Source organism: Marmota monax, unplaced genomic scaffold (assembly GCF_021218885.2).
Source record: "Marmota monax isolate L192 unplaced genomic scaffold, Marmota_monax_Labrador192_F-V1.1 WCK01_AAM20220418_F8-fsc00121, whole genome shotgun sequence".
Lineage (NCBI taxonomy): Eukaryota > Metazoa > Chordata > Mammalia > Rodentia > Sciuridae > Marmota > Marmota monax.
The window spans coordinates 4,959,317-4,983,024 of NW_026693351.1; positions in this window are offsets into that span (position 1 = coordinate 4,959,317).

The window sequence follows — 23,708 nt, forward strand, 5'->3', positions numbered from 1 at the left end:
AGCTGATTTTAAAACAAGTGCTTTAAGAGATTTTTCTTTATCAAGATGTGGCTTTTTCCTCCCGAGGGACATAGGAAAGTCAACAATTATATCTGCAGATTCTCCAGGAAGAGAGAAGAATCAGTCCACCTATTATACAACTCTCTGTCTCACCTGCATCCTGAGAAGGTGATGAAAATGGGGGTCCCCTTGGTGCAAAGGATTGGATGAGAAATTAAAGCTAAAAAAAAAAAAATGAAACAACCACCGGACACAAAGTCATTGCAAAAGCCGGGCAGGATTGGCAAGCTCATCAGACAGATTGAGCTTCTAGACTCTGGCAAAATGGAGCCCATGCTTGCTTTATTTATATGGAGGGAGAAGGGGACATCAAAGGGGGATAAGGTTCCAGGGGTGGAGTCTTGCTTCCTAGTTTCTTGCAGTCCACTGGTTGATTGACATCTTGGCAGGTCACACCTATCTCAGGTGCTCTGTGGGATCTCTGGCAGAGCTTCACAGAGAAGTTCACCTGCTTCAGGTGATCAATCCCTGTAGGAGTGCCTCGGGAGGTTCCTGATGCCAGACTTATCCCATCATTAGACCACTATGGGTGTCACAGACCACACACAGCCCATGGAGGGCTCATTACACCTCTGAATGTCCCTCACCTAATTTCTCCAAAGTTGTTTCTCTTAAGAAGCAGTGACATTTAAATTCATTTATCCTTCACAATTCTTGATTTAATATGAAAAACATGCAGCTATGTAGTAATAAGAACTACTGAGGAATTCTGTGGGTCAAAGTGGATCAGATGAACAAATTACTTTTGGAGATTCCTGGTGTATTAGTCTATTTTTGTGTTACTATGACAGAATACTGAGACTGATTAATTTATGAAGAAAAAAATTATTTCACATAGCTCTATAAGCAGTTCAATATTAAGGTGCTAGTATATAGCAAGACTTTCTTGCATCCCATGGCAGAACAGCAAAAGAGCATGAGTTTGAGAAAAGGAGTAAAGAGAGCCATTACATTCTTGATTCAGAAACTTACTACCATGATAACAGCATTAATCCATTCACCAGGTTAGAATTCTTATGAACTAATTGTCTCTTAAAGGTCTCACCTCTCAACACTGTTGTAGTAGAAATTAGTTTCCAACGTGTAGGTTTGAATGATAGGTTCAAATCATAATTCATATAAAAATAAATACTGTGATTGTAAATAGGAGAAAACATTTTGGAAAATTAAAATGCCACATAGGATATAATTTCATCTAATAATATTCACATAAAAGCAAACATGGAAATAATTGAAATAGAAAACTAAGAAAAAGTCTTTGAGATATCCCTCAAAATACTGCAGACATTTGCATAGAAAAGGTTTACAAAGGCACATGCTTTTCATACTGAGAGCATTTCCTTGGGCATATCATGCCCCCTCCCCAAGTTTATAAAATATCTGTATGGTGATATTGACATTGCTCATATTTGCAGAATGTATTAGATAGCCACTTTACCCAGTACCTTTCAGTATTAACATCATTTGCAGAGAAAACCGACAGTCATCTGGGCTGTGAACAGATAAGTAAAGACAGAAGAGATTTGGAGCAGGTGGCAGTGTTAATTAAAGCTGGGAGAGAAACAGAAAATTTCAGAGGCCCTGAAATCATGACCTAAACCCATCAGAATTAAAAAAGGACAAGTTTTCAATTATGGGACACGTTGCCAATACTGTGGTACTATGGTTAAAAACAACAATGGGAGAAACAAAGAAAATAGAGTCCTTGCTCTTAAGGAACAAACTTTATTTGAGGAAACAATAGCTGTCAGGGTAAAAATCAAAAGGCCTGAGTACAACTTAAAAGAAACATTTTATGTAACATCTTGGAAGAATTTAGAACATATACTGGTACAAGGAATTTATGAAGGGATAAGATTAAGGGTGCCTGTTATGGTATAGATATAAGGTGTCCACCAGAAGCTCATTTGGATAATGCAAGAAGGTTCAGAGGTGAAATGATTAAATCCACTTGATGAGTGGATTAATCCACTGAAAGATTCACTGAGTGGTAGTGAATGGAGAAAGTGGGTTACTAGGGGCATGCTTTGGGGGTTCATATTTTGTCCCTAGTCAGAAGATATCTCTCTCTCTCTCTCTCTCTCTCTCTCTCTCTCTCTCTCTCTCTCTCTCTCTCTCTCTCCTTTCTGATTGCCATATCCTTAGCTGCTTTCCTCCACCATGCCTTGTATCATGATATTCTCTCACCTTCGGCCACAGCAATGGAGTCAGCCATCTTGGACTGAGACCTCGGAAACTGTGAGGCCCAAATAAACTTTGACTCCTTTGCATTGTTCTTACAAGGTCTTTTGATAGCAGCAATGAAAAAGATGAGTAAAACATTCATCTATATCATATTGTATCATCTCCTTTTTAGGGATAAGTCTACTGAGGTGGGTCCTGAAGGATGTTTAGGATATAACTTGACTTATTTATGTAAGTCCAACATGGCTGAGCAAACATTTGGGGACAGTTAAAAATTGAAAGAAGTGCTGAAAGAAATATTAGAAGGTACTATCATGTATATAAACAATAATGATTTACAGTGACTTCATTGGTGAGCTGCAGGAAATAAAGATGTAACTAGATTCAAAGTGTGATGTAATTGATTACAAGGCTGTTGCAGTTTGTTCCTGGAATGTTTCCCAAGGACTGATGTATTGAAGACTTGGCCCCTAGTTGTGGTGCTATTGAGTGGAAACTTTAAGAGAGGGGCCTACTTAGAGAAAGTAAGTCATTGGAGGTGTGCCTTTGACGTATTTATTTTCTTACTAGACCTTGTTTTTTTCCTCTCTCTCTCTCTCTCTCTCTCTCTCTCTCTCTCTCTCTCTCTCTCTCTCTCTGCTTCTTGGCTGCCGTGAGATGAACAGCTTGATTCTGTCACATTCAACCTGCTCTGATGTCTACCTTGCCCAAGGCCCAAAGCAGTGGGGGTCAAAGAGTGTAGACAGAAACTTCTGAAACCTATACCAAAATAAATCTTTCCTCCTTTTCAGTTAATTTTCTCAGGCATTTGTCACAGTGACAGACAACTGACTTATAAGAAGACTGAGTATTTTTATGCTGATCCTTCTACAAAGAAATGTTTTTGTGAAAGTGATAGTATAATAAAATGAGTCTGTAGTCACTTGCAGGTTGGATTTCTGTGCTAAAGCTGGAAGTTAGAGATTAGTTGAAGACTTTGACAATTGCTCACTGTTATGGTCATAGAATTTGCCCAAGGCATTGCTTGATTGGACCATCTCAGGTAAACACTTTTTGTATTGCACCATAAAAAATGACATAAACAGTCTGTGTGTGGCTTAATATATTCAGTATTCAAAAGGATATTACTGATTATAGTTACTTCATAATTAACGAGCAAGTTGTTAGTGTCTTCAAAATGACTTTTTTTTTTTCCTTTCTCCTGTCTCTATTGACTTTGAATGAATGAATGAAGACAGCTCCTGAAGATGACTTCAGAGTTCAATAAAAGAACCTTCTCAGGAGACATTCCCCTGATTCTGATACACTTTTCATGGGTTTCAAGAGCCTGCTGTTTCCTCTTGAAACACTTGATGGCCTTTGTGTGAGCTTCCTTACAGAATAATTTACATAATGAGTTAACCCTGGTGAGGGAAATCAGGAATTTTAGTATTGTGAATCAAGCAAGAATACATAAAATGTCTACTTGACTGAAATCATTGCTACTTCCTACACCCGTGGTATTCTCGACTTCTGAATCAGTATTACATTTTAAAAACAGTTTTGTGTGATGTAATTTTCCAAGTTTCAGTCTATATTTGAAAAAACAAAAGAGCAAAAAATTATACCTGTAGGCACATATATGACATCACTTGTACATTTTTACTATGTATCAATTATGTGTTTATTATGTTCAATTAAATGTTCTATGACATTTAGTAGGTCATTAGTTTCATTCATACAAAGGTATTTGCCCATTTAAAAATCTTTTTCTTTGCTGTCTCTTTCTTTTGAACCACTGCTAATTGACATTTCAACAGGGGAGCATACACTTAATGTAGATTTTCAAACATATGGTGCTAATTTGTAGATACCTTCAACTATTTGCTTCCGTAAGTACCTAAGATTACAACCCCTCTTAAATTTTAACTGTGTATCATTACTTGTTCATTGTCTTATTTTCTTCTTCTTCTTCAACAGAAATCAAACATTTTCATGCTCAAAAATAAGTATGAGTCTTTACAAATAACCAGTTTTTAGCTATTATTTTTTTGTAGAGGTATTTTTTAAAAAAAACATATTTCTTTTTTTAAGTCTTCAAACATGTTCCTCTATTTTTTATCTTTCTTGTGTGAAAGTCTAATTGTAGTCTTTTCTGTTTTGTGATAAGTTAATTTAACACTGAATTTTCCCTGGGTCATTCCTCTGCCATTCCCATGTATTTTGGGGCTGTAGGGCTTTGATTGCCACTCATTTCTAGGTGATTACATATGGGCTTTCTATTTGATCCTTAGTCACCAAATTATTCAGGTAATCTTTTTTTCTTCTAAATCCTAGTGGCATTTAATTTTTGGAATGTGATTTTTAAATTGTAAGTATGATGGACGAATTTAGGCTGCAATCTATACCAATGTAATACTATATTTTAATTTTGTATTATGCATCAATCCTTTTTCTTTTGCATTTTATGAATATGTGAAGATAATGTGAATTCTTTTTATTAATCACATAATTGTAGATTGGTAGCCAAATATATATATAGGAATTAAAGATACAGTTTAAGGTATAAATGCAGAAAATCAAATATATTGCCCACCTTATCTATTAATATGTCTTGTTTTCTTTGCAAAGTAGACTCAGCATTGAGCCATTTTTAACCACCTTTACTGCTACAACTGGTGTTACAAACTGCCATTAAGCTTTACCTGGATAATTTGTAATTTTGGCAATATTTCTTCACTTGTTTATAAGGATTGCTTCACTATCGTTATCATTTTTTGAATACAATAGTCTCAAATTTCTCTTTTTTTAGGTGACTTTTTTATACCTCTTCTACTCCCTAGATTTCACTTTTAGCGTCTCAGTGCCTTGTCATGTATTTTTAACTTTGTTCTTTTTCATTAAAGTTCTTTGTTTCCCTCAAGCATCTTGTGACTCTGTGATTGGATTGGACAATTAATGGGTGTTTCTTAAGAGGGAAGATCAAAGACTTTTCACAAAAAAGTCAAGAATGGTTTATTCAGACTACTCTTCTTAGGATTCACTGGTATGAAACTGGAAGCAGGCTTAGGATGCTCTCCTGGCTGCAAAAACAAGGGGCATTTTTTTTTTTCTGAAACTGAGAACATTATGTAAATTTCTTTCATGAACAAAACTGCTTTTGCCCCACATCCCTGCTGTCTTCCTTAGCTTGTTCAGGTTTTTCCTTAAGCTCTGTCCTTTCTTTGCACCATTCTGTGTTAGAACTAAATCTAACCCCAAGGAAAGTTGTTCACTCCATTCAGCCTACAGCTTTTGATTTTTAGATTGGCATTTGGTATTAAGGGTGGTTGACAGCTGGGTAGAATTTCTTTCTTTACTCAATTACTGTGACTATTAACCCAATACTTCCTCTCATGCTTTGTATTTTTCTGCTCTGAACTTAGTGTACTTTCTTTTTCAGTAATTCTCTACTAATATTAGAATACGGCATTTCTGATATTTACTGGTGTCTTGCCTGTCTACATTACTTACAAATTTGGGGATTAAATCTTGTTTTCCTTAAAAATTAATCTTGGTCCTACACTGGCAACCTCTTTAACATCTAGAGACTAGATGTTGCAAAATCGGGACTTATTTGTTCATTATATACCCTACATACACAGCAAAAACAAAATGCACAAAACATAGAAAACTGATGTCTGAAAATGTCCAAATATGAACACACTAACCTTTTGCAATTGCTTCCCTCCCACCTCCTCCACATCACTGAGCAAATACAGACAGTATTATACCGCTCACAGAGGTGGTTTAATGATTCCATTCCCAAAAGACTATTTCATATGAATTTTAGCAAAAAGATATTTATATTTGTGAATTTTTACAAAAAGATATATACCTCTACGTTTAACATATATCGGGCACTTCTAAACATCTAGACAAGACTAGATGTTTCAAGTAAGGACTCAATTTGTCCACTATGTACATGACAGTCTTGAATACACTGCACACATGTAACAATAGTTCTAATTTGAAAATGTCTTCAAAATATGAGCATTCTGGCTCTTCACCGACCCGGTGGGCTATAATGCTCAAATTTTCTGAAGACAATCTTTCCTAGGAATTTTAACACAAAACATACAAAACTGAGGTTGCCAGTGTATGACCAAGTAGTTAGTAAAATTAGAACATTTTGTACATTTTTTGTTGAAATTTATAGGAAAGCTTGTCCTCTGTAAAAAAGACTTTTGGATATGGATTTGTTCGACCATCTCTAAGTGTTACATATGCCTGTATTTGTCCACTGGACCGAAAATAGGAGGGAAAGGTTCAAGGACAAAATGGTCATATTAGAAGATACCTCATATTTAACCATTGCTATGTGTGCAATTTTATTTACCAGTGCTGTGTGAATAGTGGACAGGGTCTTATGTGGAATATCTAGTCCTTCTGTATATTTAGAAGTGCTTGATATATTTAAAAGTAAAAGTAGTAGAATTGAAACTTTTTGTAAATAGCTTTTAAAAACTGATGAGAAATATTGTGTTTGGAATTGTTAAACCACCTCTTAACAGAAAAAAAAATAATCTTATATGTATTTTTATCTATGCATAAATGCAGACACTAATATATGGGTGTAAATATGTACATCTGAACATCCCCCATACACATAATCATTGAGACCCACCCAATTACAAAGGAAACATTCAATTAATTATATATGCTTAAGCTACCCAGTAGTCCCTGCTTACTGCATTTCATAAGTTTTACCTAAGTATGCTGGGATATTGGAGAAGTTGGTGATTGAATGGCTGGAATATTCATTCATAAAACAAAATAAGATTTCCATTTCACTTAAAAATTATGTGTCAAAGGAAGGAGACCCTCATTGTTATATAAAATTACATATAAGAGGAAGTGAGGGGGAAGGGAAAAAAACAAGAGAGACAAATGAATTACAGTAGATGGGGTAGAGAGAGAGAAGATGGGAGGAGAGGGGAGGGGAGGGGAGGGGAGGGGGGATAGTAGGATAGGAAAGGCAGCAGAACACAACAGACACTAGTATGGCAGTATGTAAAAAAGTGGATGTGGAACCGATGTGAATCTGCAATATGTATACAGGGTAAAAATGGGAGTCCATAACCTGCTTGAATCAAATGCATGAAATATGATATGTCAAGAGGTTTGTAATGTTTTGAACAACTAATAATTTTTAAAAAATTGAAAAAAAATAAAAAAATAATAATTGTTAAAAAAAATAAAGACATACAGCTGGTACTAAGGAACTAGTCAGTGTGTGTGTGTGGGGGGGAAACCCACATCTGGAGACTAGAAGTATTGAGTAGAAAGGAAAAAAAATATGTGTCACATATATTCTGGCATCAGTGAAATCTCAGGAGAATATCGAGGTCTTTGAAAATCCTGGATGTTCAAACTTCTTCCTCAGTAACAAGAAATTTCCAGCCTGGGCAACCTATTCTAATCCAACTCCAAGGAGTGACATGTAACAAGTATAATTTTTAACACCTTGATATGGTCCTTTCAACATCAGAATTAAAACAACAGCAAAACTGCATCCATATATCTGATCTTTAAAATTTATAATCTCTTACAGAGATAATGTCCAAATCCTTAATCGTTATGATGCACTTAACTATTCATATCCACTTATTAACTTTTCTCAATACTTATTGAGCACCTCCTATGTGAAAGATACTGTCTGGCCATTGACATACATGTGAAAAGACAAGAAAACTGATTAAGATTTTTTTTCCTTATGGAATTATAATCTCAGAATGTATCCCAAGATAAATTCAATTTTTATTCTCTCATTCAGAGTAGAACTCGATCTAACGTTATAGGGAAAAGGAAGGAAGGAACCTCAATAGCATGTGCAGAAAATTTGATAAGCATAAAATAAACAGTACTTTAGAAATAATATAGAATAACAACTTCAATTGCTTTATATTAAAGTGAAAGTATTTTCAAAGCTCAGAAATTGTAAGAGTTAAAATCTGTACTTTTATATTAAGCCTTTAATATGGTTTGTGTATAATTTAGGGCAGTTTCTGTGTTAGCTTTCCTTTCTATAACAAATAACTGAAATAATTAATTTATAAAGAGAAATTTTATTTTGAATCACAGTTTTGTAGGTTCCAGCCCATGGTCAAGTGGAATCATTGCTTTTAGGTCTCTCGGGGGGGTGCCAGTGGCAATGATGGAAAGCACATTGTTTGGCAATTCCATTCAATTCATGGCCAGGAGATGGAGAGAAAGAGGAAGAAAGGGGGGGGGTGTCCCCCAATCGCCTTCAGGGAATGCTTCCAATAACGGGAAGGCCTCCCACTTGGCTCCACCTTTTAAAGTATCTACCCCCTCTCAATAGCCACAAGCTGGGGACTAAGACTTCAACACGTGAGCTTTTGTGGAACATTCCAGATCTAAATTATAGCAGTTTATTTTATTCTTTTCTTTCAAGTTTGCAGCCCAGTAACATAGCAATTTGAGAAGTGTGAGATTTTAAGATATGCCAATCATTCTAAAATGAGATTCTAGTTCAGAAAAGGAGCTTGCTTTTTCAGAGGAAGACTGGGTCAACATTCTGCCACAATTTCTTGTTGAAAATGAAAATGTCATTCAATCATCATATGTTTCTAAGTATCTGGATAATCGACACTATACAGACAAAGCATCTGGAGAGGAACTGAATTTTTATATAAGATTTTTCTTTCCCCAACAAGGACATATATATCAAGGTAATGCAGTCACAGGGGAATTCTCTCAGTTCAGAATAATGTCATCAAGGATCAAGAAAAACAGCTTGGGGCTGGGGATGTGGCTCAAGCGGTAGAGCGCTCGCCTGGCATGCGTGTGGCCTGGGTTCGATCCTCAGCACCACATACAAACAAAGATTTTGTGTCCACCGAGAACTGAAAAATAAATATTAAAATATTCTCTCTCTCCCCCATCTCTCTCTCACTCAATCTCTCTCTTAAAAAGAAAAATAGCTGTAGTTTAAGCCTTCATAGCAAGAGATTCCAGGCTCTATTAATGTATTTGATGACACTTGTAAGACAATTATTCCTTTAACCCTTTGTCATTTCTTTTGCTTAATTTCCATGTGAGGAAAAAATCAGACTCACCACTTTTATAAATGAACATTTATCATCACTCCAGGTCAAAGTAATTTTAGCCTCCTCAGAACACTATGCCACAATGAGCTAATCGCCTTCAAAGTAATCATATGCAAAGCTATAAGCTGAATTAAAAAAAAATTCCAAACACTGTCCTTTAAACCTAAAGATAAATGATATTTAAAAATCCTATGATTTTTATCCTGATGTAATATGCATAATCTTAAATATAATACTATATGTAATAATTATAATCATATATACTAATACATATAAAAATTTGTGGGTTGGAAATATGGAGAGGTAAACATCAGCTACCCTGTGAATAGCAATTTTGTGCTTTTTGATATAGTTGCAATTTTAGGGATTTTACTGAAATTAATTCACCTTGCATTCGCTTTTTATGGTTCCTATGCATGATTTTATCTAAATTTGTACATGTGGCTCTAATTGAAGATATAAAAGTTTTGATGACTAGAACTTAGAGTTGCACTACCACAAATAAATTATTTCTCTTGGAGCTCTGATTCCACTTCATATTCTGTTTATAGAGTACTGCCATCCAACACAGCATCCTGTTCTCTTAAGAGTTGTTTCTGTTCCCAGGCTGTCTGAATGAGCTCATCTGAGACAGGGGAGCACAGGATACAGGCAGGCTGGGACCAGGCCCAGACAACTGGGTCTAATCTCAGCTTCAAAACATACACAGAAGTGGAGGTTATCTCACAGGTCATTAAAAAGGTGGTCATCTGTCCCTGGGGAAATTTAAAATATCTGAAGACCCTTACAATTTTGAAAATACCTGCTAAGATCTATGCCTTTCTCTTCTCTCCACACCATTTCCACTCAAATTAATATGGGATTGGAAAAGTTCAACAACTACCCATTAACACCCTGAAAGGAATTTTTCATTCTTTCCCTCCTTACTATTCTCCAGACATTATGGTAATAAATTACTGTGTCTTAGAAGAGCTTTTGAATTTAATCTTCTATGAAAAAGTTTTAATTAATTTTCTTTACCTTGCATTTTTTTTTCTGTTTATTCACCCTTGGGAGAGTTTAATAAACATTTCTTTGTTATCCCTTGGTTTAAATTGATCTCTGAGAAATATTTAGAAGATTATATTTATTCTTCACAGTATTTTTTTTTTTTAACTTTGGTTCCCTAGTATAGAGACAACAGCTCCTATCATTGAGTATTCAATTGATGAACTATTCTTGGAAATTTTTTGGCTGTTGTGCACAGGAACATTTTCATTAGCTTCTTTAATTAACACTCAATAATTTGTTCTGTTTATATACTTATCTTCCTCTAATCAGACACTAAGTAGAAAAAAAGCACAGAATGTAATTTTTAAATACTTTTATATATAGCTTCTAAAATAATTGTCCCAGGACTGGAAGCATAAGTCAGTGGTAGAGAGCTTGTCTAGCATACAGAAGATCCTGGATTCTATCTCTAGTACCCCCAAAATCAAAACAAAAATAAAATGCACCAATGAAATCAAAACATGAAGATTAAAGACATTAGGAAAAGTTTATACTCCTTTTTATGTTCTTTGCTAGTTATATGACATGAGAAAAATTTCCAGATTTCCTTGTACTTTAATCTTTCCATTGATAAATACACATAATTAGATAACCTCATCGAATGCTCATTTGAAAATTTGTTCCACATTTATAAGGACCCATTATTCTATGCATAGTCAATGTAGCTAAGTATATGCTTATATTTTATTCTTTATATAACTAGGTATTTTAAAATTTTTACTATAGGAAATTACATCTTTTTTAAAATTATATTTGAAATTGACTTCTGTAATCTTGAAAAGAAGACCTAAAGCTGTAGAACATGATGCAAATTCTCCACTTAGATCACAGTGAGTTCCATTCAGTTCCTGGACTCATGTACTCTTTTGTAGGTACAGTAATGTATGATCATGATTTATTGTCCATACTGCATTCAAGTGTGTCCCCGTGTTAGTGTCCCCTTCTATGGTGTCAGTTTCAAGCTCAGATCTTAGCTCTACCTTCATTAGGCTATTTCAAACATTGTATGAGTTCATCAGTTTCTGGATAGTTTCAGAACATGATAGAATCTCCTTGCTATAGAGTAAATGCCCTGGTAATGTGAGAATATCTGTTAATGAATCAAATATTCTGAGCTCTTAGATTCTGGTGCTGATTTAGAAACTCATAGCAAGAATATATATTTTAATTTTACTGTAGATGAATTACTGTATCTTCCAGGATGGAAGGGTTCCTTAGGATTAACTTGCCAAGAGGCTGATAGGTCTCCGAGGGAAGGTGTCACATAGACAACTTCGTGTTAGTCCAGTTCTTGGAGTTAAGGCAGCAGCATAGTTGAACCTGGTCTGGGAAGGGATCATCTTTGCTTTGGTGACTATTGATAGTCTCTCTCAGTCAACTTCATTAATGACTTTATTGTATGAGCAAAGATTTGCCCAAAACAGTGCTGAATACTGTCAGTTTATTTGATTGTTTAAAGCCTCAACTCCATTGGATATTAACATGAAATAAAAAGATCTTCATTCCTTTCCATAAGTCTATCCATGTCTCTTCTACAAATGTTTTACTCATTATTCAATATATCTCCTCCAGTCCCTTTGAACAACCGGTCTTTGAGTGCATACAAATTCTAATCTCAGGACCTATCCCTTTCCAGACTCATGGCCAGGTTTACCATATTGAATTCTGTGTTGGGCAGGGGGGATTTCCTTCATCACTTTATCACTGCCTTCCTGGGTCATCCCTGACTAGGGTGATAGTCCAGCTGTCATTCATTTCCAATGTATATTATTACTGAATGTTTTAAGCCATGTACCATTCTCTGTTGCCAGTGAATTCTAAGGAATCTCTCAAGGAAAAGGACCTATGAAAAAGGGATCGTCAATATAGGGTTGGAGGCTACTTTCTGTATACATTGTGTGTCCTGTGCTCCTGTGTGGTTATGGATATATTACTTACATCTCACAACTGATTGCTGCAGGGCCTGTCCAGTCAATGACCTGGTAAGTCTGACAATAGTCAGCTCATGGCAGTTCTGTCTACATGGTCATTCTGTGTCTCTCATCAGGCAGTCTCTCAAAGAGCTAGATGGCATGCCAAGATTGCTTTTGAAAGGTGTTTAATTCTTTGCTTCTAATGGAATGGACTTTTCCAGCACAACAGTTATTGTGACTCTCCTTTGGACCTTCCTGTTATTCTATATGGTATTTTTTCCAGCTTAGATATTTCTAATATCAAGGGATCCATAGCACCACATATTCCAAAATGGCAGACTTCTTGCTTCTCAAGCTGTATTTGCTACAAATCTTTGCTTATTCTGAGCCCTACTTAAAACTGGGGTTCTTACACCAAATGTCTGGGTTCATCAGTACTCCTAAATGTCCCAAAGAAAGATGTTGTGATATGCTTCCTTCTTAGTAGTACCATGTACAAAGTAGAATCATTTTTCTTTAGCTTTAAATATATATATGCTATTAATCACCCCCACAATCTGTGCCAGCCTCCCACACTGCCTCTCTAAACTGCTTTTAACAATAATAAACAATTATGCACAACTTTAGCCCCTATTTTTTCAGAATCTATTCTACCCCTAGCCATCATGTAGCCTGTCTCTGTAACCCTATCTCCTATCATCACCCATAGACTTCAGAGAACATATACTAAGAGCTAGTATCTCTTTCAAGAACATATTTTTTTATTGTTTTGATGAATGAAGTGTTCACAAGGAGCATAGTTATTTTCTGGGTATCCCACCCTTACATAATACAGGCACTCTACCATACCCAATTTTCTAAGCTTTTTGAACCCTTATTCAATCATTGCTTGCCATAGAGATTTACGTATTTCTGTTTCATTTACTATATTCCATTGGCTTTTTCTAGCTTATAATAGCCGCATAAACACTTGTTAGTGCAAATGTCAAGGGTCTTTTTATAATGTTAAATCTCACACACTGGAAGAGGTATCCCACATTTACTTATCTTCATAAGCTTCATATTTCACCCCTACTCCTTGGTCAAGCACTCTCAAATTCCATTCCCATATTTCCACTCCTAATTCTTGCCTATAAGGTTTGGCTTCTTCTGTAGGTCATTCAACATATACATATTTTTTCTTCTTTTCAAGATTGGCATTTCTCTGGCTCCATTATGTTGTGATTTGTGGGAAGATGAAGAGAGGCCTCTGATTTCCTTTAAGCAAGGGGTCTGCCTTAGCCTTCCACAGGGAGGAGTGGACTGTTTCTATAGGCTACAAAGATCATGTTCCAGAGTGTTGACATTAAGGTAGCAGATTTGCTGGGACAAGTTTAGCCTTCTCTGGAGTTTTGCTGCTACTCTGACTATGGCCTTGGATGGCCTTGGAGTTGTCCTGATTTTCCTGCTTTTTCTCTGCAGAAGGTGAGCATCTCCTTATATGCTGCCAAGGTGCATTTTCCGTTTTCACATTCATCATTTAATTGCTGCGTTATGGCCCCCAGCCTCTTATTACACTCAATAATTATTAATGAATGATTAACAATTCACTATAAAATGGTTAATAAAACATATAACATCAACTGCTCCCATCAACAGCAATCCAGTAACATTGCCCTTATAATTTCTGTTTTCTCTTTTAAACATAACTGTCTAAAATGTCAAACCCAGGGCACTTTTCTTTCACCAACATACAATGCATATCTGGAAAAACTTGAAAAGGTCATAACATTTGGGAATTTGGAGGACTGGATCTATGTGGGTCTCAATTCTGCTTCATTGATTCTTTGTCTCCCTGGAGAAACAAATCAAGTACTAAAATTTTTGTTCTTACCAAAAATATCTCTAGTTTGTAATTACTCTCAGCCTGCTGGTAGCACGCTGGTAAATGTGTATTCCCTTTAGTCATTGCTAAGTTTCACTTCAATGAAAACCTCCTGAAAATCTTCAATTATGAAAATTATAATACATAGAGATCTGTACTAAGGCTACTTAGGCATTTAGTTTAATGATTCTTATTGTCACTTAATGAAATGGGATTTAAAATGAGGAAAATACAAGCAACAGGAGACTAGACCAGTTTATTACTTATTTTATCCCAGAATGTACTTTAAATCATTTTTTAATGAAAAAATGAAAGTTAAATTTAATGTGAGGGATATTTATCATTACCCGCTTCCTTCTTGCCTTAAGAATTGTCACGACTTTTGGGTGATTATTCATCCTCAGTCCTATATTTTGATGTTTGGATTAATGCTATTAATTCAGGCTTTGCGCAAAAAAAGTAAAAGAAAAGTAAGTAACCTGTTTAACCTTTTAGATTGTTTGATAAGCAAATTATATTGCTTTTTAAAGCATCTGGAAAAGTAAAAATAATAAGAGCTATTTTTATTAATTTACTCATGCACCAAATATCTATTTTTTATTACATGTCATGCGCCAGGCATTGTGCTGAGTATCACAATGTAAATGAGGCAATTAGACACATCCCCTTCTTTTGGGTAGCCTCTATGATGATGCATATGAGAATATACATTCAAATTAAAAACATCCATTCACATTTTTTTGTGTGTGGTTAAATTTAAACTTGGGTACATTTATATTTCAAAAAAAATTGTTAGTTCTTAAATGTAAAAGAGTTTCCAAAAACTTTTTTTTTTGTATCAGGGACTGAACCCAGTGGCACTTAACCACTGAACTATATCTCCAGCCCTTTTATATATTTTATTTAGAGATAGGGTCTCCCTGACTTTCTTAGGGTCTCACTAAGTTGGTGAAGCTGGCTTTGAACTTGTGATCCTTCTGCCTCAGCCTCCCAAGCCCCTGGGATTATAGGAATATACCACTGCACCCTGCTCAAATTTTAACTCAGATTTATGATAAAATCCACAGTTTATCTTAAGTCACTCAGTTTCTATGTAACTGAGCAATTTACTTTGGCAGGTATGGTTTTGCTAGTATTCTTATAGGTGATATTAGTGTGATTGATAATATTTATTGTCTTATCTCAAAATATTCTCTGTCCTCATGAGAACCATTGGTAGATTATCTTCTTAGATTTCTACTTTTACGTTTTCCTCTATTTTTTTTTTCATCAGCATCTGTAGACATGAAAGGCAGAAGGTAATAAGGTTTCTCATTTGTCTTGGTCAGTGATTTTAGACTCCAATACTTATTGCCAGCTTGCTTGCCTGTACAGTGTGGAACGTTCATAGTGTTCTATCAACCTCCCATGTAGGATGTCTTTGTCTGACTTGTAGTGAAGGAATGAAGACAGCCCCACCTTTTTTCCTGCTTCTTACATTACAAGGTAACCTTTGTTTCCCTTTCCCTTCAATCTGGACTGAGCTGTCACTGCTTAGTCAACAGAAAGTGAAAGAAGCACTGTTGTGCAACTTCTGGGCACCTCTTTAAAAGACCTAAGAAAATCTGCTCCATCCTTATGTAAAACTGCTTCTTGTGACACAAGCTCTCAGAATCCAGCTTCCATGCTGCCAGAAGCCCAAGCCACATGCCAAGGCCATGATGATAGCACAGTTAAGATCATGGCCAAGTGACTTCGTGGTGTGCTCAACTGCCAGTGTGAATGAGTCATTTTTTTGTTGTGCAGCCCTCAAGCGCTCAGACAACAGCTTCAGCAGACATCTAATTCCAACTGCTTAAGGAACTCCAGGCAAGTATTCCTAGTTGATCCTACCAACTCCCAGATATGGGAGAGATAGTAGTAATTTATTGGCTTAAGTGGTGAAAATCTGCGGGTGTTTCATTGTGCAGCAAAACAGAACCGGAACAGGAATCCCCAGAGGCACTTATTTTCATTGGTACCCTCTTCAGGCTGCACACTTAATTCTTGATTCATGATTTTGCATTTTTTTTCCCACGAGGAGATCCCCTCCAATTGCATAATCTTCGGGTACTCAAGATACATGTAGTTCTCTTTTTTTCTCTAACCCCTTTTCCTTCCTACCTTCTAGTTTGCTCTCTCTTACCCAACCTCCTCCCCTCCAGCCCTTGAACCAAAAATGCTGGTGCTCCGTGGTTGTACAGTTGCATTCAAGTGCAGTTTCTTAACTTTAGCTTTGAGGCCTTCTCTAAGTTATATACTTTTGAGTTCTAATTATTCATCTTTAGAGAAAACATGTCCCCATATGGTTGTAGAGCTGTTTATGAAAGAAACGCCATGTATTTCACCTAGCACATGTTCTTATTTGTCATTTATAGTAATTATGCAGTAAACATTTATTTTATTAAATTCTGTCTTCAGTACTGTCCCTGTTGATAACCTCATTGCAAAGCGGCACTGATGGTGGCCACCCACCCCACACCCCACCTGACCTTCCTTGGCCCACACTGTTCCAGGTCAGAGAAAACACAAAATTTTCACTGGATGATACTTCCTAGAGCTCATTAAGTTTAAGCCTTCTTAGCATATGAATTTGATTACTGCATAGAAAATGAATTCCCTGGTGGTGGTTTTTAGATATTGCTTCTAAACAATGGTATGTTTAATTAACACAATTTATATCAAGTCACACAGACACTTCTAAATATTCTCACACTGTAGCATGTTTACCCAAAATAGACAACCTAATTACTTAAGAAAATTGGCTGTATTTGCAGTACTGAAACATTATAAGAAAAATGAACTAAAATTATAAAACAGAGAGCTATGGAAAAATGCCAAATTCTTGTTATTTTTTTTGTTTTTAAAATATTAATTAAGATATAGAGTCCATGTGTATTGTGGAGTTCAGTACAAATAAATGAATAAGTCTCTTGGCCATGGATAGAGGGGGAAATTCATCTGTTCTGGCCTATTCTTCTTAAATTCATAAATCCTAAGAATTTTCTGGTGTATGTAGTATAGCCACTTGGTATATCAGCCCCTTGCTCTTCCAGAGAACTTGGGTGCTTAATAAAGAAATCAAACTTCTTAGGAAGTTATTTGATCAAATTAGAAAGAATATAAAAAGTTTGTTACCAACACAAATTACTTTAGAGTCACATAAAAGAAATATCTTAAATTTAATTTATGCTCTGGTCACCTTTACATTTCTACTTTTCTAAAGCAAACTCCTTAAAAAGAAAAGAGGAGATGGGAGAAGTTACAAATAGACATTGAACCAACAAAACTTTTTTTTTGTTTTGTTTTCACAGGGATCATCTACTTAAATGATAATGTAAAATGTTTACTATTTATGTTAGTTTTAACCAAATAGTGACCACAGGGTTGGTCATAGCAATATAAGAATCAAAGAAAAGTGTGTTTTATTTTTCCATAAATATTTACCAGGTAGTTGTTATGAGCAGTGCACCATGCTTGATGTTAGGAAATAAACGATGAAGAAATAAGAAATAGTCCCCATCTTTAAAGGCTTGTTTGAGGACTGAGATATATGAACAAAAGGCTTTGTTCTGGTTTAAATATTAAGCATCCCCTCAAAATCTCATGTGTGAGACAATGCAAGAAGATTTAGAGGTGAAATGATTAGATTATGAAGGCCTTAACACAGTCATGAATTAATCCCCTGATAGGAATAACTCAGTAGTAACTGAAAACAGGTAGAATATGGCTAGAGGAGGTGGGTCATTGGGGGCATGGCTTAGGGGTATATATTTTGTCCATGGAGAATGGAGTCCTTTTCTCCTGTTTCTTGGTGCAATGTCCTGAGCCACTTTCCTCTGCCACACCCTTTTACCATGATGTCCTGCCTCACCTCAAGCCCCAGGGAATGAGTAGGTCATGTATGGACTGAGACCTCAGGAACTGTGAGTCCCCAAATAAACTTTCCCTCTTTTAGGTGTGTCCTTTTCAGGTCCTTTGGTCACAGCAGCTAAAAAGTTGACTAAGGCAGGCATGATACAATAAAGTAATATTACATTAAAACTGACATGTCTTCAGAATTCTATAAGAACATCAGAGAGAATATTAATTCTAACTTGCCAAGGAGGAGGTGATAAAATAAGTGATGCTTAACTGAAGTTAGCCATTGTATCTCTGGTCTGAGCCCCATCTTAATCCATAGCAACTGTACAGTAAGAACATATTAAATATAAATGCAGTGATGTGAAGCTTTCAAAGAATACTGTGAAAGAATGATGTGATGACATGAAAGTTGAGTTGTCATGACTTGGGGGGATCTGATATCATTTTTATAAGAATCAGGGCCCTTATTCAGTATCCAGTTTGTGCAGTAACTTCAAGGGCACAGCTAATCACAAGATGCATGTGAAGCCTGCAGTAGTTCTGCAAGTCCTTCCTCACATGGCAATATGCCCTGGCCCAGATTGGAACAGCAGGGGGCTATTTAGGCTATTAAACTTTCCTAACTGATAATTGCAGAGTATATATAATTCTTTATTTCTTATAAAGCTGTGTATTCTAGTTTCTTTATTTAAACAATCAGAATGATCTTTTATATTATGCTGAGTGCATTTCATAGATAAAGACTCTCAACATAATAAAGATCAACACAGGGGTTGGAGATCTCCTTTGTTTGGAACTTGCTAGCATGTTTAGAAGGAGATTGGTCAAGATCATCTCTTTTGTTCTTTTCCAGGAAGATTAAAGATAAAATATACTGCATGTTGATACTATTTCTCTGGTTTTTGAATAAGAAAGTGAAGTAGATCAAGATGTTCTTTAATGTTTTGTTTGCCATATATGGAAAATTGGTTCTGGAATTAAAATGATGTGAGTGCAAACCCTGACTCAGTAACCTTACTCAGTAACCTTGCTCAGTAGCCATTTTTGTATTTACAAATTAGGAGGAACAAAAATATCAGCCTTGTAATATTGTTATGTGGATTACCAAGGCAGTAAACACTGAGCATAATGGCAAGCATATACTAAATACTGAGTAAATATATATATTTTCCTCATATCCTGCCACTCCCAGATTTCCAGTGTTCTCATCTGGGTGTGTTGGATGAACTGCAGGCAGCATCTAGAAATCTATAAGTCTTTGGTCCTTTTATGGAATGTTTAATTTCCCATACCTCAATATTCCACATACCACAAAACTAATCACTCATTTTTATATTTGGTAGCTTTGGTTCCCTAATGAGATTATAAGCCTCATGAATATCAGAGGCTTTTCTAAGGGAGCTTTCATTTCTCTGATTTCCTAGTACAATACATGTGCACAAACGTCACCTGTTTAACACTTGCTGGTTCATCTTTGATGAGCTACAACTCAAGGATTAAAGATTGAGCAAACTCTGACAAAATGGGCACTCATAATTCTAGAGGAAATTGGTCTTTACAGATCTTTCTAAATAAGATTAACTTTTATATTCCATAATTTGAAACTTAAAGAAGTCACAAAGACAGTAAAAGAAAATTGGAATATTTTGAGAGAAGGTAGAGATGCCCTCGCTTTTCTCTTCACCTAATAAGACTAAGGACATACTCTAACAAAACCACAAGATAATCAGCCAATTCTGGGCACTCCACATCGATACAGTTTGCTGTGTCAGTCTCAATCCATGTTAAGTTTTTTAAAAATATCTCAGTGATGTTCTTTAGTGATAACATGCTTGTCTACTTGAGCACGGTCCTAACAGCTCTTGCATGTGAAGTCTGGTCTCCTGGGGCAGAGTGCAGTCATTGCTGAAGTGCTGCCTGGTCTGGGTGAGATGGCTACAGCCACGGGAGCCCTCAACCAGGCCAAGGGAAGGGAGTGGCGGGCTGGAGGGTCCTATCAGATCACAAACCTCAGGTACATGGAACACACTCTCAGCTTTTTCCTACCTTTCTTTTTGACTTTGGAATTTTTGAAGAACACAAGCCAAAAATTTTATTTAAAAGAAATATCCATTATTCTTGGCATTTTCTCATGTTTCCAAATGATTAGATTGAGTCTATGGACTTTAGAAGAAATACTGCAAAAATACTGTATCCTTTGATGCCTAAGATCAGCACAGAAAGAACCTCAGTCTGTCTCCATATTTATGTTATTGACTTTAATGACTTACCTAAGATGGTGTCCATGAAGATTTCTGCTATAAAGTTAAAATATTTCTTATAATTAATATGTAATTTTAGGAAAACACTACATCACATTCTTTGTCAAACGCGCATTAGCTTTAGCATTTGTTGATCACTCCTAACTTCACGATACTTTTAGTATCTAATGACTTCCTTTCCATCTCATGTTTTATTTAAATCTGTATGGACTCATGATTATTTTTTTTAAGTTGAGTGAATAGCAATAATTCATTATCACCACTAAATATGACCCTTAAATTTCTTCATATTTTCTTGATGGAGTTTTGTTCAACTTGACTATTATATCCTTTTGAGAGGTCTTCCTCATTTTCTAAAAACTTTTTTGCTTTTGGCATATAAAAGTGTTCCCAAGGTCATTTTATACTTACTTTGTCCTGGATGTAACCATGTCTGTAAGAAATCTTGCTTTGGGAACTAGGGATGATGCGTTATTGCAAACGTGTCAGTGTTTCATATTTTGTCAACACACAAAGCTAGGAATTTGAGATGTCTAATTCTTTTCACAAATAATACAAGTATTTACTTTTTTTTCTTTTTTTAATCTTATTTTTTATTCTAATTTGTTATATATGACAGCAGAATGCATTACAATTTATATTACACATATAGAGCACATTTTTTCACATCTCTGGTTGTATATAGGTCAGTTGGTAGAGTGCCTGCCTCACATGCACAAGGCCTTGGGTTCAATCCCCAGCACCACAAAAAAACAAACAAACAAACAACAACAACAAAAAAAACAAAGGCCTACATAACAAGTATTTATTTTTATTTATTTAAGTTTAAAGTATGCAGAGAACATCTGCAAAATTTGTAAGCCATACCACTATAAAAAAGCAAACCAATTATGAAATCCAGTGTGATTCATATTTTTAATTTTTGCATGGATGAGGAACAGGATGAGGAATAAAATATATACACAGCAAAGTGGTTAGACACACAATCAATCCCCTATGTGGAGAGTGGGGACATGCTTTGGAAATATCTGGAACATGTCGGTTCTCCAGCTGTTCCTTTCCCACTCTTTCAGCATTGAACAAGTATATAGATAGACACAGCTACTAGATATCAGCTAGTGCCATGCAGCTACTTCATGGGGTTACCTTTTTAGCTTGAATCAAGAATTGTTAGGTGTGTCTTTCAACATAATAATGCTTTCTGGGAAAATCGTCAAATTGAGGTCTGAGAAGGCATGTTTTGGTTATCTTCATCTGGAATTATTCTTCATACTTTACCCTCTAAAGCCAAAATAATTTCCTTCTTTCTTCAAAAATCTGTTTTCTCATGTTGCTTACAGTGAATTTTTGAGAGAATATTATAAAACAAACAATTTACCTTGATCATTATTATTCCTTTGTCAGGTAGATAATGATTAGGTAGTAGAATGTATATTTTCCATTATTTATTGTTTTAATTTTAAGCCAATATTTACATTTGAAATATTTGCTGCTAATATTAGATGCATACCAACATTTTAATGCTAATTTATTTACAAGTGTTCACTATACCATAAAATATACTAATTGTTAAAGTTTAGATCTGAAATATCCCTCAAAGTCTCATGAGTTGAAGTCATGGTCCCCAGCATAACAACATTCAGAGGTGGGGCTTTGGGGAACTGATTAAATCATGAGGGCTCTGTTCTCATCAATTAATGAATCTATTGATAAGTTCATGATTGATGGAAAATATAGGAAGTGGGGCCTAATTGGAAGAAGTAGGAGTGCTTTCCCCATATGGTTGTATATCTTCCCAGGCCCCTTCTCTTTCTATATACCATGAAGTGAGCAGTTTTGCTGTATCTCATGCTCCCTGCCATGATATTCTGCCTCACCATAATCCTACAGTGATAGGGCTAAGTGATTATGAATTGAATCTTGTGAAACCATAAACCAAAATAAATAATTCCTCCTAAAAGTTTATTTTCTCAGGTATTTTGACAGAGATGAAAAGATGAGTAACATGCTCAAAATTTTTAAACTATTAAGTCAAGTTTTTCCTGCTAAGTTGGTGAGAAACAGGTGTTTGGGTCCATTTTCTTTTGATTTTTTAGCATTCACTTTCTACTGATCAATGCCCAACTCCTCAGGTGATGGTGTTTGTTGGAAGAAATTGTACTCACCCAATCTCTAGCTGCAGAGATAAACATGCCTTCTGTGATTTATTATTGTAATATATATATTAAATAATAAATCGTATGATCTCATATATTAGCACTTTATATAAAAGTAATTCCCCATCATTAACATAAGAACAAAATTTATGAATGTTTACAAACCTATATTTTTATAACCATATCAGTGGGATCATAAAAACATAAAAGAAAAATTATTTTTTATATTTTAGAGTATCTCAAAGAATAAAAAGATAACTGGATTGTTAGTAGTGCCATGATAATTTCAGAATAATAGTTTCCTTTAATTCAGAAGATGGTTGATATACAAGCTTCAATTATTCCTTAGATACAAATGTTAATCATAAAAATGCTATTCCATCTCTTTAGAGATAATTAAAATTTTATCTCAGTTAGATTGCCTTTTGCTGCAGTGAGGTTGTTTAGTTTATTGTAAATGTTTAAACCTTATAGCATGTCTAATTGCCATTAATTCCCAATCTTTTAAAATACTGAAAATAATTAAGAGCATAGTCTTTGGAGTATGCTAATTATTTTCAATAGAAAATGAATTTTATTTTGTTTTAATTAAATTAATTTAAATAATTGGAATTTATAATAGGTTGAAGGCTATTTGGGGGAGCAATTATAGTCTAAATCACAACCAGTCTGTATTTGTCACTCTGAAAATGGCAACCACAAAGTCAATGATTTCAGAAAGTATGAGTGAATATTAAAATTAAAATGCAAATCTAACAGAAAACAGTATCACAAAATAAAAATAGATATTATTTTGCAAACTCACCACCTAAGAACAATATAAAATATTTGTCAACGATAAAAATGTATATGCATAAAATCAGGAAGGATTGATACCTGAATAGAACTCACTTGACAGGAAATTAACATATATGTGAAAATGATCCGAGGATGCAACAGAATAAAGGGCCCACAGCAGGCCTCCACGTAAGTAAGAGCTGATTATATGTCACAGGAGTGGCATTGCATTCGCTCAAAAAATTATGCTCTCTACAGGATATGAGAGTAGGATAATTAGATAATTAGACATTGAAAAAAGCTCTATGTTAATCTTCTCTTCCCATTATTGTACAAATCAAGTTCATACGCAGTGAAATCTTGAATATGAAAAACAATACATTAGCACATCTTAAAAGAAAATATTTGAGAATACAAAATCAAAAGCAAAATGATATGCATAATCAAATTAGCAGACAACAAAAATTTTA